Source organism: Natator depressus, chromosome 7, assembly GCF_965152275.1.
Source record: "Natator depressus isolate rNatDep1 chromosome 7, rNatDep2.hap1, whole genome shotgun sequence".
NCBI lineage: Eukaryota > Metazoa > Chordata > Testudines > Cheloniidae > Natator > Natator depressus.
This window is the reverse complement of record NC_134240.1, coordinates 97,793,265-97,809,831: the sequence shown is the minus strand read 5'-3', so window position 1 is coordinate 97,809,831 and position 16,567 is coordinate 97,793,265.

The window sequence follows — 16,567 nt, the reverse complement described above, 5'->3', positions numbered from 1 at the left end:
GGTCATTGCAGTAGTAATCCTTCTCAACTATTCTAACAACATTAACTATCTTCAAAAGGATCTCTGTCCAGTACTTCATGCTAGAGGAAATTCATAACGATGCTGCTAGTTGGTCTGTTATTAAGATGGAAGGTTAGTAAGGAGGCCTGGGGCCTATGGAGGTTACACAATGTTGTGTGTTGCAGCCACACTCCCAATACACCCCTTTTGCCCCCGGTTGGTTTCCATTCTAGAACTAGTGAAAGGGTCAGTGGGAGGCAGCCTTACATATGTCCTCTACGGTACCTGCCCCTTTGCACTGTTCAAAAAGACTAGATCAGCATAAATGGGGTTGTAGTGGGAATGAGGCTCTCATCTGATGTTTTTGATACATGGAAGAGTGCAAGTCTGAGCAGGTTTTCCTCTTATTATGCAGAATCATGCTCTTCCCCCTTCCACAGCAGTGTAGGAATAATGAATCCCATTGTAGGAGGCGTTATTTGTTTCCCCAAAAGAGGTGTCAGAATGTTCAGCCAAATAAACAACTCAATTGACTTAATGTTATTTTGTGCTTTCTAACAACAACATAGTAATTGACACAATTGACTATTAGGCCTGGTCTATGCTACAAAGTTAGGTCAGTGTGAATTGCCTTCTGTCGACCTATTTTTGCATCTATCTACACTCTAATTTGTATCCCATTGACAAAAGCACCCTGTAATGGTGCTGCAGTAAAACCACCACCTCAACTGGTGTTGAGCAATGGCTAATATACCATGGTCAATGCAGTATGAATGTAAACACTGCGTGACCTATGTTGACCCTAACAGTCCTCCAGCAGCTATCCCATAACACCTGATACATATCGCTCTTGTCACAATTGTGAACTCCATTGCACAGGAGTCATGGAAACTGGAAACCCACCGACATTAAAACATCCTGCATATTTTTGAAATGCCTTTCCCTGACTTCCCATCTTGGTGAGCACAAAGAGCAGCTTGCCCTTGTTGTGTGCAGCTACCCAACAGACCATGCTGGTTACACATTCCAGCACACTCCAGCCTGGAGTAGACAGGAGGTATTGGATCTTCTGGGCCTATGGGAAGAAGAGGGTGTGCAGGCACAGAATTGTGGCCTTCTATGAAAGGATTGCACGGGGGATGCAGGTGAAAAGGTACAATGGGGATCAGCAGCAGTGCTGTGTAAATGTGAAGGAATTGCAACAAGGCATACCAGAAGGCCAACAGTCAATCTGGTGCTGAGCTGCAGTCCATGATGAGTTGCATGCCATACCTGGTGGAGGCCCTGCCCGCACTGCGCAGACCACCTTGGATACCTCAGTGGAGCCCGAGACATAGATCTCTGCCATGAACTCCAAGGAGCAGGAGGAGGGACACATGGTAGGGGTTCTGGCTATGCCTTGAGCCAGAATCTGTTTGAGACTCTGCAGTATAGCTAAGCATAGACAAGCCCATTCTAAGGAAAGAAACCTCAGGTAAGCATGTGCATGCATTTTGCCTTACAATATTCAAATGTAAAGATGGTGCCTGCCCATCCCAAGTTACCAAAGACATATCTATTAATTTTCGTTGTTTTACTTGTATGAGAATAGGTAGTGGTACAACAAACAGAGGTAGAACTATTATCTGGTTTTAATTCCCTGTAGGATTAAACGGAGTTTCTGGAGCAGCTTATTTATGTACAGAGGGATATCCCTTGTATCCTCCTTAGAGATCTCAATGAAACTTTAATGGATATACTCTGCATATATGTTCAGCAAGGTTCTGCAAGCCAGTGCTGCATTGGACCACAAACCAAGAGTGTGGCAGGCCAACACTGGAGGGGCATGGAGTGGTATAGAGGGGACAGGAGAATGTGGAGAAAGACCCAATAATCCCATCAAGACAGGGAGATGCTCCAGGACACAATGTGGCTTGTCAGGCAGCAAACACAAATGATACAAACTCCAATTGCCCTACAGGTCCAACAATCAAGGACTTGCCACCATTTTCAGTCCCTGGAAAGCTCCATGGTGGCAGCTCCCTACATCCCTCAACAGTCTATTTGGCACTATGAGTTGAATCCCTACCCCCTACCACCGCACACTGGGGGACAGTAAGGACAGCCACAGCTTCACATACACTGATCTATGAGAGTCATGGTTGAGGTATGTGTAGCCAAAATGGACTGCAATTCTGCACTGAAATGGACAGAGCTGTTTGCTGCCTTTCTAAATGTAAAGTTCCATTCAATTTATTTGTGGTTGAAGTTTGTACTGTATTGTCCATATTTATTTGCACATCATTTTTCCCCAATGCTTTTGTCAGCCACTAAATATTTATTTTTAAAAAAAATAAACTTCATCTGCATTAGTTCACCACACATACTATGGAACATACAGCACTACTCAACGCACCCTATACTTGTAAGTGTGCATCACCACAGACCTCATAGATTCAAGAAAATACCCAGTCATATGTGTAAATATACAGCAAGCACCACATAATCCATAGCTTCAGTGGAAGACAGTGTACTAGCTATATATGTGCAGTAAGACACAATAATTCATAGGCTCATTATAAGACACAACGTTATAGGTATACATGTACACCAAGCACTGCACAATTCCTAACAGCCCACAAACCTTCAGGGCCAGAGTGCAGTCAAGCACAGTGCATTAATGTGGCTGACTGTTAAAGTGCTCTTTGAAAGCCTCATGCATAGCTCCATGTTGTGCTCTTGTAATGGCCCTTGCATCTAGCTTTTCAAACTCAGCAGAAAGCTGTTCCACTTCTGCCCTCCACCCTGGTGGTAACTTGTTCCCTTTCGCCTCACTTATATTACGCAGCACACAACTAACCATTGGAATACTTTTCTTAGAGAGGTCTAATTTGTGAATAAATATCTATCAAAAGCACATTCAATTGTCACTCCATACCTGCAGAGCCAGTAGTTGAATCTTTCTTTGGTGCTGTCAAGATGGCCATTGTATAACTTCATGAGCCAAGTGACCAAAGAGTAGGCTGGGTCCCCCAAAGTTCTACTAGCCTTTCAAACATTGCCAATGATAATCTGCTGGTTGGGAAAGAATGTTCCTGCCTACAGCTTTCTTAACAGTCCAGTGTTCTTAAAGAGGCAACCATCATGCATCTTCCCTGACCAGCCAAAGCAGATATCAATGAAGCATCCCCGATGATCCACCTTGGTTTGCATAACCATGGAAAAGATGTACTCTGTGGCAAGGTGGGCTGGTGCCAATATTGGGAATGTGTGCCATCTATCACCCCGCTGCATTTCAGCGGCCACATTGCTTCAAATCCATCCATTATGTCCTCTATATTGCCAAGAGTCACAGTCACGCATACCAAGACATGATTTATGGCCCTACACATTTGCATGACAATGGCCCCCACTATTTTCCAACTCCAAAATGATTTCCCACTGACTGATAACAATCTGGCATTGCAAGCTTCCAGAATGTGATCACCACACATTTCTCAATTGTAAGCACGGCTCTCTTTCTTGGTGTCCATGCTGTGAAGGCAAACTCAGGACACAAATCCAGGAATATGTCCTCTCTCATCCTAAAGTTCTTCAGCCACTGCTCATCATCCCAATCCTACATTATGATGTAATCCCACAAGTCAGTGCTTGTTTCTCAGGCCTCAAAGTGGTGCTTCATTGTCTGAAGCTGCTGTGTATGCCACCAACAACTTTTAACTCTTTTTCACTATATCCTTCAGCAATCTGTCCTCAAAGAAATCATCATGTCTCCCACTGTTGCAGTTCTTCTCGTGGCTCTGATGATGCCAGATAAGTATGTGTCCTGTATTTGCAATGTGCATGAGAATAGTACAGAGCTGTATGGGTTCCATGCTTCTGTCAGAGATGTTGACACAAACAAAGCTGTGTGGGTTTGTGGGACCTTAAAAACAGGTGTAAAATTAAGAGGATAGGGATGACATTGTGGGATGGAGAAAGCTGCATGATGGGAACTTGACTCCTAGCTCCCAGAGTTCCCTGCGTGACTCATTTCTACCGCACAATACATTGGCATAATGCCTTCTGGGAAGATTTCACAGATGGCTGCATGTGGCAAGCTGGGATACCTACCCATACTGTGCATTGCCACAAGAATTCCTGATGAGTACGTCAAGTGGTGATGCAAGCAGCGAAGTATGCACACACAAGTGATATACTAACTGTGGCAGCTATATGCTGATGTAACTTGTGTCAACCAAAGTTTATAGTGTAGACAGGGTTTGAGTCTATCTGCTGTAATACAATCATTTATTTCCAACAGCAGTAAATATTAGATACCTCAGAAATGTATCAAATAAATCCACACTGCATCTAATTGTGCAATACTATACCATAAAGGATTATTTGTTTGATTCCAGCAAGTGATCAACTTATGGCCTGTGCCACGAAGATTGATTGCCTTTATACTTTTTATTCTAGCTAGCATAACAACAGATGCTATTTTTATCCCTATATACATCTAAAATAGACACTTGACAAATCTCTCTTTTTTTTTTTGAAATAGTGGACATCAAATAGTGTTTTATTTATAACCAAATAGAGGGACTAGACCCAGAAATATCAGAAATGTTATGTTCATATATTATTTAGCAACTGCACATGCTAACATTATGCCGCTGACTGAGCAATGTCAAAGCATGGGAAACAGACTGCAAGTCTCTCGTAGAATGCAACAAGTCAAAACTCTGCTCAACAAATCTTGAAAAAAACTAAGAGGTAAAATGCTAAATGCCATTTCCAGTTGTTAAGACTTATGTTTTTTCACAATGGGCTTGATCCAATATTCACTGGAATCATTTGAAGACTTTCCACTAATTTTAATGGCATTGGATCATGCTTTGTAAGCCCAGTCCAACTCCTGTTAAAAGTAACAGAATTACTCCAATGGATGTAACCTAAGATCATATACAAAAATGGGTTGTGGGTTTTGTTCCCTCAACAGGCCCAAACACACCGAACCAAATCCTTCACAGTATGGACCTGCACATTTTCTATGAAACACCTTCTCGTGTACAAGGATATCAATAAAGGGAATGGGGCAGCAAAGAACGAGAGAATCTGGTGCCCAGAGACAGTGGGAGAAAATATCTGTCAGTGACTGGGATGTGGGTGGTTGTACCCAGTGGTTAGAGCAGGACTCAGGGCCAGTGGTTAAAGCCAGGAATCAGAGCACAGGGTCAGAGCTGAAGACAGAAGCCAAAGCCCAAGGGCAGAGCCAAAGTCAGAAATCAGGAATCAGAGCTGAGGGTCAGAACCAGGGTTTCTGGAGTGAGGCAAGGCAGAAGCAAGTTTGGGATGAAGGCAGAAGCAGGATTGAGTCCAAGGCTGGAACAAGGCAGGAGCAGAAGCTACTGTAGCTGTGGGCAAATGCTTTGAGTGGCCAATGAACTGCTGCTGCTGGACATAATAGCTGCTCTGCTGACTCTTGCAACCTATCAAGCCAGTCAGGCAGCCTACTGCAGGCCTGCGGCCCAGAGACTGGCTCTGCTGCAGGCCCTGATTCCTGACAATGTCAAGGAGCTACAGCCAGACTTGTCTGGCCAAAATCTTTACATTGCAGAAGACATGCTGCTCTCAGAAACTAGCCACATATTCCATTAAAAAGAATGGAGAGGGAAGCTGAGAATCTTACCAGAAATGGCACGTAGTTTTTGCACATGGGAGTGACTACAGTTGTTTCAAGTGTAAATGTAAATCTCTTTCACACACACAGTTCAGTGTACAATATGTATTTTACTTTTTCCATGAGGAATCAGTGACTCCAGATACGTGGGGCTTAATCCTGTCCATACTTGCTGGGGTTGTGCTGTAATGTAAATGGCATAGTGGTGGCTATGCAGTACTTACTGAAGCCATTCTGCTAGCACAGGAAAAGATGATTTAGAATGTTGGGGGACACATTATTACTACTTTAAAAGGAGCTCAGTGCACACCCAACTGGCACATGTTCTGGGGCTGGGACCTGATCATGCTTTCTAATCACCAGATTGTATCCCCTTGTGAAGCAATCAGTCATGCTAATTTTAGAGTTTACAATCTAAACAAGTGCCATACAAAGGGTGGAGTGAGAGATATACAGTAAATTATATATGTTTATTTACATTTTTCCTTGATAAATATAAAGTGTGAACTATCCATTTCCTCTACAACTATTATTAACCAGTTGCTTTCTTAGACACATTGTGGCAGAGGTGGCTTTGAGGAGGGACTTGAAGAGATATTGATCATATAGATTAGTTCAAAGACAGCATTTCTTGTGTGGAAGAAGGCACAGAGATGTTTCTTTGAGAAGCTGAAGGGCACAGCTGGCTGTCCAGGGGATGAGGGTACAATGTGCAAAGACTATAGCAGACAGGTAGGGAGTAGTAGAATTGTGAACAGCATTGAATGAGTAGAAAGATGATGATGGCACGGGCAGGAGTTTGGGTTGCCTGGGCAGAAAGACAAGGATGGAACATAGAAATGTTACAGAGGAAGAACTAGCACAAGAACTAGGAGACCCACATAAAGGAAGCCCTGATCCAAAAGAATGTATCACATGTAGAAGGGATTGGTGTTGGGTAGCTGAATGCCCCTTTATTCCAATGGTGATAAAATTTCCTGCAAACTGCCAATTCCCACTCATCATCCTGTGGAGAGAGAGCCTGGCGCTGTGAACCTCCTAAGTTCCAAAAAAGGGGAATGTTCGGCGCTGTGAGACTGCAGGATGTCTGGATTAGGGCTTCTCTCCTTTCATCTACAGGACTGAGTCTCTTCTCCTAAGGTCTGCAAGCAGGTGAGGAACATACATTTGTTAGAAGTAGGGCTGTCGATTAATCAGAGTTAACTCATGCAATTAACTCAAAAAAATTAACTGTGATTAAAAAAATTAATCACGATTAATCACACTGTTAAACAATAGAATACCAATTGAAATGTATTAAATATTTTGGATGTTTTTCTACATTTTCAACTTTATTAATTTCTATTACAACACAGAATACGAAGTGTACAGTGCTCACTTTATATTAATATTTGTATTACAAATATTTGCACTGTAAAAGTGATAAACAAAAGAAATAGTATTTTTCAATTCACCTCATACAAGTACTGTATTGCAATCACTTTATCATGAAAGCGCAACTTACAAATGTAGATTTTTTTTGTTACATAACTGCACTCAAAAACAAAACAATGCAAAACTTGAGAGGCTACAAGTCCACTCAGTCCTACTTCTTCTTCAGCCAATTGCTAAGACAAACAGGTTTGTTTACATTTACAGTGCTGACTGCTTCTTATTTACAAGTCACCTGAAAGTTGAGAACAGGCATTCGCATGGCACTTTTGTCACTGGCATTGCAAGGTATTTCCGTGCCAGATATGCTGAATGTTCATATGCCCCTTCATGTTTCGGCCACCATTCCAGAGGACATGCTTCCATGCTGATGATGCTTATTAAACAAATAAAGCATTAATTAAATTTGTGACTCAACTCCTTGGGGGAGAATTATATGTCTCTTGTTCTGTTTTACTCATATTCTGCTATATGTTTCATGTTATAGCAGTCTCGGAAGATGATCCAGCACATGTTCATTTAAGAACACTTTCACAGCAGATTTGACAATATGCAAAGAAGGTACCAATGTGAGATTTCTAAGGATAGATACAGCACTCAATCCAAGGTTTAAGAATCTGAAGTGCGTTCCAAAATCTGAGAGTAATGAGGTGTAGAGAATGCTTTCAGAAGTCTTAAAAGAGCAACATTCTGATGTGGAAACTACAGAAACTGGACCACCAAAAAAGAAAATCAACCTTCTGCTGGTGGCATCTGACTCAGATGATGAAAATGAACATGCGTCGGTCCTCTCTGCTTTGGATCATTATCGAGCAGAACCCATCATCAGCATGGACATGTCTTCTGGAATGGTGGTTGAAGCATGAAGGGACATATGAATGTTTAGCACATCTAGCACATAAATATCTTGCAATGCCGGCTACAACAGTGCCATGTGAACGCCTGTTCACACTTTCAGGTGAAGTGGGACTGAGTGAACTTGTAGGTTCTAAAGTTTTACACTGTTTTATTTTTGAATGCAGTTTTTTTTACATAATTCTACATTTGTAAGTTCAACTTTCTTTATAAAGAGATTGCACTACAGTACTTGTATTAGGTGAATTGAAATATACTATTTCTTAAGTTTTTTATAGTGCAAATATTTGTAATAAAAATAAATATAAAGTGAGCACTGTACACTTTGTATTCTGTGTTGTAACTGAAATGAATATATTTGAAAATGTAGAAAACATCTAAAATATTTAAATAAATGGAATTATATTATTGTTTAACAGTGCAATTAATCACACGATTAATCACAATTAATTTTTTTAATCACTTGACAGCCCTACTTAGAAGGCTTGGGTCAGCAGAACCAGGTGAAAGAACATTCTTCCCCCATCTTGCACAGTGTTCTCCTGTTATTCTCTAGCCGCATTTCAGGGGGGTCCCAAGCAGAGACAATTCCAAACCCTCATCTCTGCTGTCTTCTACTGCTCATCTTCTTCCAGGTTGTGGAATGTACGAGCAATAGTAGTCCTGCTAGTAACCCCTTTCAATTAACATGTTTTCATACTCATAATTGATTATTTGTTCCCACTTTTTGCTCTCTCCACCTCGCCTCATAGTTATCCAGCTTCCTTCATAGCTTCTTGTGAGGCATTTTATCAATCTGTAATGTGCTGTGTGCTAGACTACTCAATGACAGTTTGGACAGCTGTCCAAGATACTCAGTAAGGCACAAGCAAGGATGATTAATTGACAATTTTTGTATATATTGAAAAGGTTTTTTTTTAAAATGTATCTCCTTGCCTTTTAACTTAAACCAATTTGTTTTTAGTTATGCAAGTATGAGACCCTAAAAGAGAGAGATTGCTAAAGGAATGTGGATTTATTAAAGTAAATATGGAGTACTTCCAAGATCATTGATCATTTAGGTGTAAAAACACATCTTGGCTATTACTGAATTTAATTTTTTTTTTTGGACTTGAATACCGAAGAAAATGGGAGGCAAAGAACTATTAACCATATCTGTTAAGGTGACTACCAAGCCTGCTTCTTACAATCTATATATAAACTAATCATAGTGGAATGAGAAGTCAAATATGCATCATCTGTGTCAAGAATGCTTTTTTTGATTAAATATGCAATCTAGAATAGGGCACCATGCTGTATTGCATGTAAGAAGTCCTTTTCAGTTGAGTTATTCAAATTAAGGTAGTTGAAGAAAGAAATGGCAAGGGGCACAGAAGGAGAGAGAAAATATTAAATTATTAAAATAAAAACATACATATGTATTAACAGAATATTTTACATATGCATATACAGGATAGCAGATTCCAGTATTAACTGGGGGTGGGGGGAAGTTAATAGGACTCAGAGGTGATAGGACTAAAAGTCTTATTTTCCCTTTCAAAATTAGCAGGGGGAAAGCAGTTCAGCAGTATAATGATGCATCTACAAGGCTGTCCTATTAGGAAAGATTTTCTTTTTAAATTGTCAAGTTAAATGAAACAAAACTCAAATGACTCCTCACCCTCTCGTTCTCTAGTTCCATCCTTCACCTGAGCTATACTCAGCACAGGACCAGAGGGGTGGGGGCAAAATTGGTTTAAAGCCATCTTTGAGCTGCCCTAATCCTGGGGGCATAATTTGGAACAGATCTGAGGCTACTCTAATTCATTCCTGCTTGTAACAGTCCTGTGGGAGCTGTTATGACACTTGGATACTGCCAGCATTCAAAATATTTTGGCCACACCCTATTCTGCTCCTATGCTGATGTGAAGTAGATATGGATGGCTACACCCATTGAGGATTCCCCTACACATCTTTATATCCCATAATATAATCAGGGCCAAGATATGTCCCTTCTAGCTCCAGTGTGTCAGTATATAAAATCAAATATGACATATTATCTAAATGTGAAGTGTTTAGCTCCCTGTAAAAGCTATGAAAAAATATTTTCAAAACCTTGGAAAAACATTGCAATTATCGTTAAGGATCATAACCCAGAAATTAATGTCCAAAAATAGTAATTTAACATAAAAACATGAAATTATAAATTTTGGCAAATTTAATGAAAAACATTGATCTTCATTGGAACAAATGTTGAGGCTTTTGCTTGACAGTGGAACTGTTTTCCACTCAGAAAGGATCATTTTTCAAAGAAAAAATATTCCACAATATTTCAGTCTCTTTTTAAATAAAATGAGCAAACTTCATGTTCTGTGGCTTTTTAATTTTTTATGAGTACTTTGCACAATCCTAATCTTGTTTAACTTAAACTCTTAAATGACTATGCCCTTTTTCTAAAGGGATGATATTTATAGATATTATATTGTAACCTATCTCATGAGCTGGGTTGTTGGTAAGTACAGTCTGAGAGACAGGCTGGGGAATGGAAATTGAACACAGTGCTTGTTTTGGGGTAGAGCTGCTGGTCACCCTGGGTAAGGTAACAGGGGCGGCTCCAGAACAATCAGGAACTTGCTGGAACCAATTAAGGCATGCAGGCCAATTGGGACACCTGGAGCCAATTGAGAAGCTGCTAGAATCAATTAAGGCAGGCTCATCAGGGCACCTGGTTTAAAAAGGACCTCACTTAAGTCAGTGAGGGGTGTGCAAGGAGTTGAGTGTGAGAGGGTGTGTTGCTGGAGGACTGAGGAGTACAGATGCTATCTGGCATCAGGAGGAAGGTCCTGTGATGAGGATAAAGAGGGTGCTGGGAGGAGGCCATGGGGAAGTAGCCCAGAGAGTTGCAGCTGTCACACAGCTGTTACAAGAAACACTGTAGACAGCTGTGATCCACAGGGCCCTGGGCTGGAACCTGGAGTAGAGGGAGGGCCTGGATTTCCTCCATCCTCCCCAACTCCCTGTTGGATACAGGAGGAGTTGTCCTGGACTGTGTGTCCCACCAGAGGGGAAGGTCCCTGGCCTGTCCCCTGACCCACTAGGTGGATCAGCAGAGACTGTGGGGATTGTTCTCCTTCCTTTTCCCCATGCTGGCCAATGATGAGGTTAGCTGAGTGAACGGCAGGTTTGAGCCACTAGCAAAGGTGGCCAAACTGAGGGCTGCTGTGTATCTCTGAGGTGAGCATATCTGTCAATAAGTGGAGGACCCACCAAAGCAGAGGAGGAACTTTGTCACAGTATGAAATACTTGAAGCAGATTTTTTATTTCCTGCTTTAAAATAACATGAGCTGGGCCCAAGCAGGTGGATTAATGTGCCTGTGGAAAGTCCCAGACCCCTCCCTCTGGGGCTGAATTGCATAGGTTGAATTGCACAACAGAGTAGATAATTGTCACGGCCATGAGTTGCATAATAAATACTTTGCTTTTTAGGGACATCACGCTACAGCACAAGAGGATTGGGTTTTTTTTGGCTCCATATAATGTAGTGGAGTAAGCCTGGGGAGAGTGACTAGGGTTTTTTTTTTAAAAGGAATCAAACCAAGTAATTTTGAAATGGAGGTAATCAGAATTACCTGCCTTCATTTTGAGGCTGACTAATGGGCAGGAAGAACCCATGGATGCTTAAATCAAAGATGTTATAAAAATGCAAAGTACTTAGAATTAGAGTAAGACCTTTTTAACCCCTCAAGGAAGTAAAGCTATAGTATCAGGAAAACAGCTAAGCTTAAATTTAGCATTTTGAGAAACTTTAATATTTTGAGAATACACTGGTCTGTAGCTAGTCAGGCTCAAACTCTCAATGGGGCTTATACTGGTGCTTTTATGCATAGGGATGGTTTCCTCAAGCATAGTCTCTGGCTGATACTGAAACCCACTTGTCCAGGCCTTTGTGTCACAATACATCTCACATCCTGCTTATTCATTAACTTCCCTGGTAGAATAGGATGTAAATTTACACTTTCACTGAAGTTTGTTCAGCTAATTACTATCCACTCCGAACAACTTATGTACAAATTTACAGTATGTTTCTTTTTTAAAACTACTTCTATAGAGTGACTGAAGCACATAAAATGTCTGTTCTCAAAGCAGCCAGAAAGCAGTACATTACAAAATGATACAACAAACAACAGATGGTGCCACCTTACATCTACCTCTTCAAACTCAAACTAAAGTGTTGCTTCATGGATAGTCCGATAAACTCCTTGAAAAAGCTCAGCCCTAAACTGTAAGGTATATGTAATTCAGACATTTCCCTATATCTATTTATAGCCTGGCTTATGAATAAGAGGATGAAGAACAGCAGTCAAATTCTGCATATTGCATAGCAATAGTAGATGAATGCAGGGTAGATTACAGTGCAATGTCAGGATCCTCTCACATACACAGCAACTTTCCTATTTACTTTCAGAAGCAAGTGGCAGTAAATACTGGAGGAGCATGAAGTTGTCCTACTCTTGCTGCTGTAAGACACTACAATTTAGCAGTTTGTGGTGAAACTTGGAAATTGGAAAATGGCTATTCTTCATATCAATACTTTTAGTCACATGTGAACACCAGTATTTGTGCATGAACAAAAATATTTGCTATTTGTCATTCTCCAGTTTTAAAAGATTCAGTAATCCAATGAGGGCCGAGAAACACCAATGTGTGATGTAGCACATCATAAATAATACACCGTGATTAGTTGAAGAAAACAATTTATATCCTGAAAATTTTGTCCAAACTATGTGCTGAATATTTACAAATACGTAATATGAAACTAGCATTATTTTGTACGCGACATGCAAACAGAAAAGGGCTAAAAAATTAATAAAATAGTTTATCTGCAAACATAATTCAGCCAGCTCTAATCTCGATCTATAAACTGGTCCATAAAAGTGACACGTTAACCATGATTTACATTTTGTATTGTGGAAAGTGTTTTGGGGTGAAAGTCTTTGCTTAAATTCAGACAAAAGTCCCTAGCACATATTAAACTATTCCTCCAGCTTTGATTTCCAAGAGGTACAGTGTCTGCCTAACCTCAGAAACTAATTATGTAATCCATCAAACCAGCAGGATTCTGGGTAAAGAAATAATATCGTACAGTTTTACCCTGGATATAAAGTAGGAGTGTTTGAAAGGTGCTGTACCCACCCACAACACTACTGTTGCACATCACATACACCAGATCAGTTGATGAGTCAATAGTAATATTTCATGCAAAGGACAAACTTTTCCTAAGGCAGTTAATTACCATCACCCCACATGCTATTTCTTTATTTTCACAAATTGTTTAGAATGGCTTGTTGCCTAGTCAGGCAGCATTATAAGACAGCTGGTGTGCTCAACTCAGGTTATTTCGAATATTATGGGGGTGGATATTGGGTACTTTGGTCTTCTTAGAAGGTGGTAAATCATTGCTTCCTATCTTTTTTTACATATTGTTCCAAGTAATGACTTTTTTATTAAACCTCAAAGCTCTTAACTTTATCCAACTCATGTTAACATGGGTACATACAAGCACATTACAAGTCTCCTTCATTAAAACTTCATCTTATGAGCCACCAGTTTCATTTTTATGAATACTGTTCTTTTATTTTACAATATTTTAATCCAGAAGCTAAGGCTGAATTCCTTTGCTCTCACCACTCTGAGTGCTGGCCAAACTGGCTCCTATTCCACCTCCAGATCCTTAGGAAGAAAAGCTTTTACATTCATTCCCTACTGCAGCTGCCCTGGGCACAATCTCCCAATCTCCCTGGGTCCCTTTAAGGAAGCTTTAGACTTCAGCACTATTAATTTATGATTTTTTTCCCTGCAGTTTTGGATAGTGGTTGAGTTATCTCTAGAGAAGTGAGTGACTACTTCACCCCACCTCCAGCGAGTACCTTCTCCACCCCTTCAAATTCTACAGAGGAATGGTACAGACCTCTCACAGAGAGACAGATATGATTTCACAAAAGACAGAACAACTCCATTCTGCAGACACTTGCTCCATTCCATATTTAGAAGGCTGATAGGTCACTCAAGGAAAAGTTATGTTAAGATCCTCTAACCAAGAATTACCTAACACAAAACATGGCTAGAGGTATTATCAGTACCAAATTAAGACTGAGCTTGATAAGTTTATGGAAGGGAAGGTGTGATAGAACTGCCTACGATGGCATGTGGCCCATTGGCAACTGCCAGTAGCAAAAATCCCCAACTGTTGGAGTTAGGACACGAGATGGGGAGGGCTCTGACTTACTAGGGAGAATTCTTTCCCAAGTATCTGCCTGTCAGGTCTTGCCCACAGGCTCAGGGTCTACTGATTGCCATATCTGGGGTTGGGAAGAAATTTTCCTCCAGATCAGATTGGCAGAGACTCGGGGGCGGGGGGGTTTGCCTTCCTCTGCAGCATGGGGTACAGGTCACCCGCAGGCTTAATCGAGTGTAAAGGGTGAATTCTCTGTAACCTGAAGTCTTTAAACCATGATTTGAGAACTTCAGTAGCTCAGCCAGACGTTAGGGTTCTATTTCAGGAGTGGGTGAAGTCTGCAATGTGCAGGTGGTCAGACTAGATGTTCACGATGGTCCTGACCTTAGAGTCTATAAGTCAAAGCTCCATGGCAAATATTTTCTAAAATAAGAGTCCTACATGCATATTTAGGCACCTAAATAAGTGACCAGATTTTCAAAAGCATTAAGTACCAATGATGTCGAGACACAGTAAAGCTATTCCAGATGGCAGGTGTTGCAAGGGAAAAATCTTTTAGCAGTTAAGGTCGGATTTTGTGGAGGTGGAGAGAATGTAGAAGCCTGAATTACAAGAACAGAGGTCAATAGGAGCTGACAACTTAATTATAAAATAATGACCATACTTTGCACTTTTGTAGCTCAGTTTTCTCCCTAGATCTCAAAATGCTGCAAAATGATGGATAAGCATTATTTCTATTCACAGATGGAAAAATAGGTAAAGAGAGGTTAAGTGACTTGACTAAGTTCACAATCAGCTAATTACAGAAATAGGGCTACAATCTAGGTCTCCTAGTTCTCATTCCTGCACTCCGTGCACTAGAGCACAACCACCCTTCTGTCACAAGCCTACAGTCAATATTTGAAAGTACATTTTAAACAATTAGTTCCAATATAAATATAACAAATTTAAAGTGTGTCTGCTGGTTCATTCCATGTTCTAATCAATTGTAGACAAAAGATGAACCGGTATTTTAAGGCAGTTATCCCTAGCAGAAGCAAAATAATTGTTTTTTTTTTATTAGACCATTAATTTTCTTTCCATTGACTATGAATTCCAGATTTTTCTAGTGAGCTAGGAGACTGCAGTGAGACAAAATTATTCTTAGTATAGCAATCAGTCTTTTCTAATTGCACTGTACATGCCTCACTTTTATTAAACGCTTCAAGCCATTAAAAACAACAATTAGCTGTCAATCATAGTGTACTTCTTCTTGAAGCCCTCAGGAAAGTAATCCATGACTTTCTACTTTAGGAAGGGGAAACTGTACTCCATGCAATGTGATTCAATGAAGTCATCATTTCAAATACGAGTCTGACACAAAATGAATAGCTGTGGATAATATTGACATTATGCGTAGAGAAGCTGCTCATTACGAGTAACTAGTACTTTTTCAAATTTTAAGGAAAATGGAAAGCATTATTGATTACCATGTACAGAACAAATTGTGAATAGTGTTGATTAGATGGTGGCTTACTGCCTTTTTTCTTAATTAATGCAAAACCAAGTACCACAAATAGTTATTTTCATATTTACTAGGCAACAGAAAAAGTCTTTTCCTGGGAATGAGCTATGGATCTTTTTGAAACACCAAAATACTGAGCAGGTAATGGGGGTCGGGGGAAGGCAACCCAACTGGCAAATGAAACAGAGACTCTGAAGCTCAGATTCCTCAACATCTGAAGAATATCTCCGTCAACTTCCGAGAAGTTAAATGTGCGTGGGTATTTAACATACAAAGGAACTTGAGTCAAGATAGGAACCCGGGGAAATGTTGGGAAAATTCATGGGATGGGAGAAGATTGTTTATTACTAAGGGTAGAGTTTTTTTATTTTGTTTTTAAATATTCAAATAGCCAAAGAAATATTAAATCTAAAAAATCAGATTCAGAATATTGAATAAAGCATTTTAAAATACATATTTATAGTCTTGAATGGTGCCAAATCCCAATACCCACCATTAACTTTAATGGGAATTGCAAGAACTCCATAGACCTCAGAATCAGGCATATGGTTCCAGATTTTTCCTATTCTTTTTTAATCTTCCTATATGCTTCTCCCCAAGATAGTTATTCTGATTAGGGCTTGTTAACTGGTTTTGATTTGGTGGCCAAATCAGGGGGAAAAAAATCATTTCAGGACAAACAAAATGTTTTGTTCAACTTGAAACGGATCGTTGTTTCATTTTCAAGAGTTTTTTCTTTTAGATTTTTAAAATTAAATTGAACCACATTTCCAAATTAAAAGTTGATTTGAATCAAAACATTTTGTTTCAAAAATGTCAAAATGAAACATTTTGATTTTTTTTCCTGAATTTTTATATGTCTCCCCCCTTCCCCCCCCAACCAAAATAATTAGTTGAATTCAATCCAAGTTTGAAAAC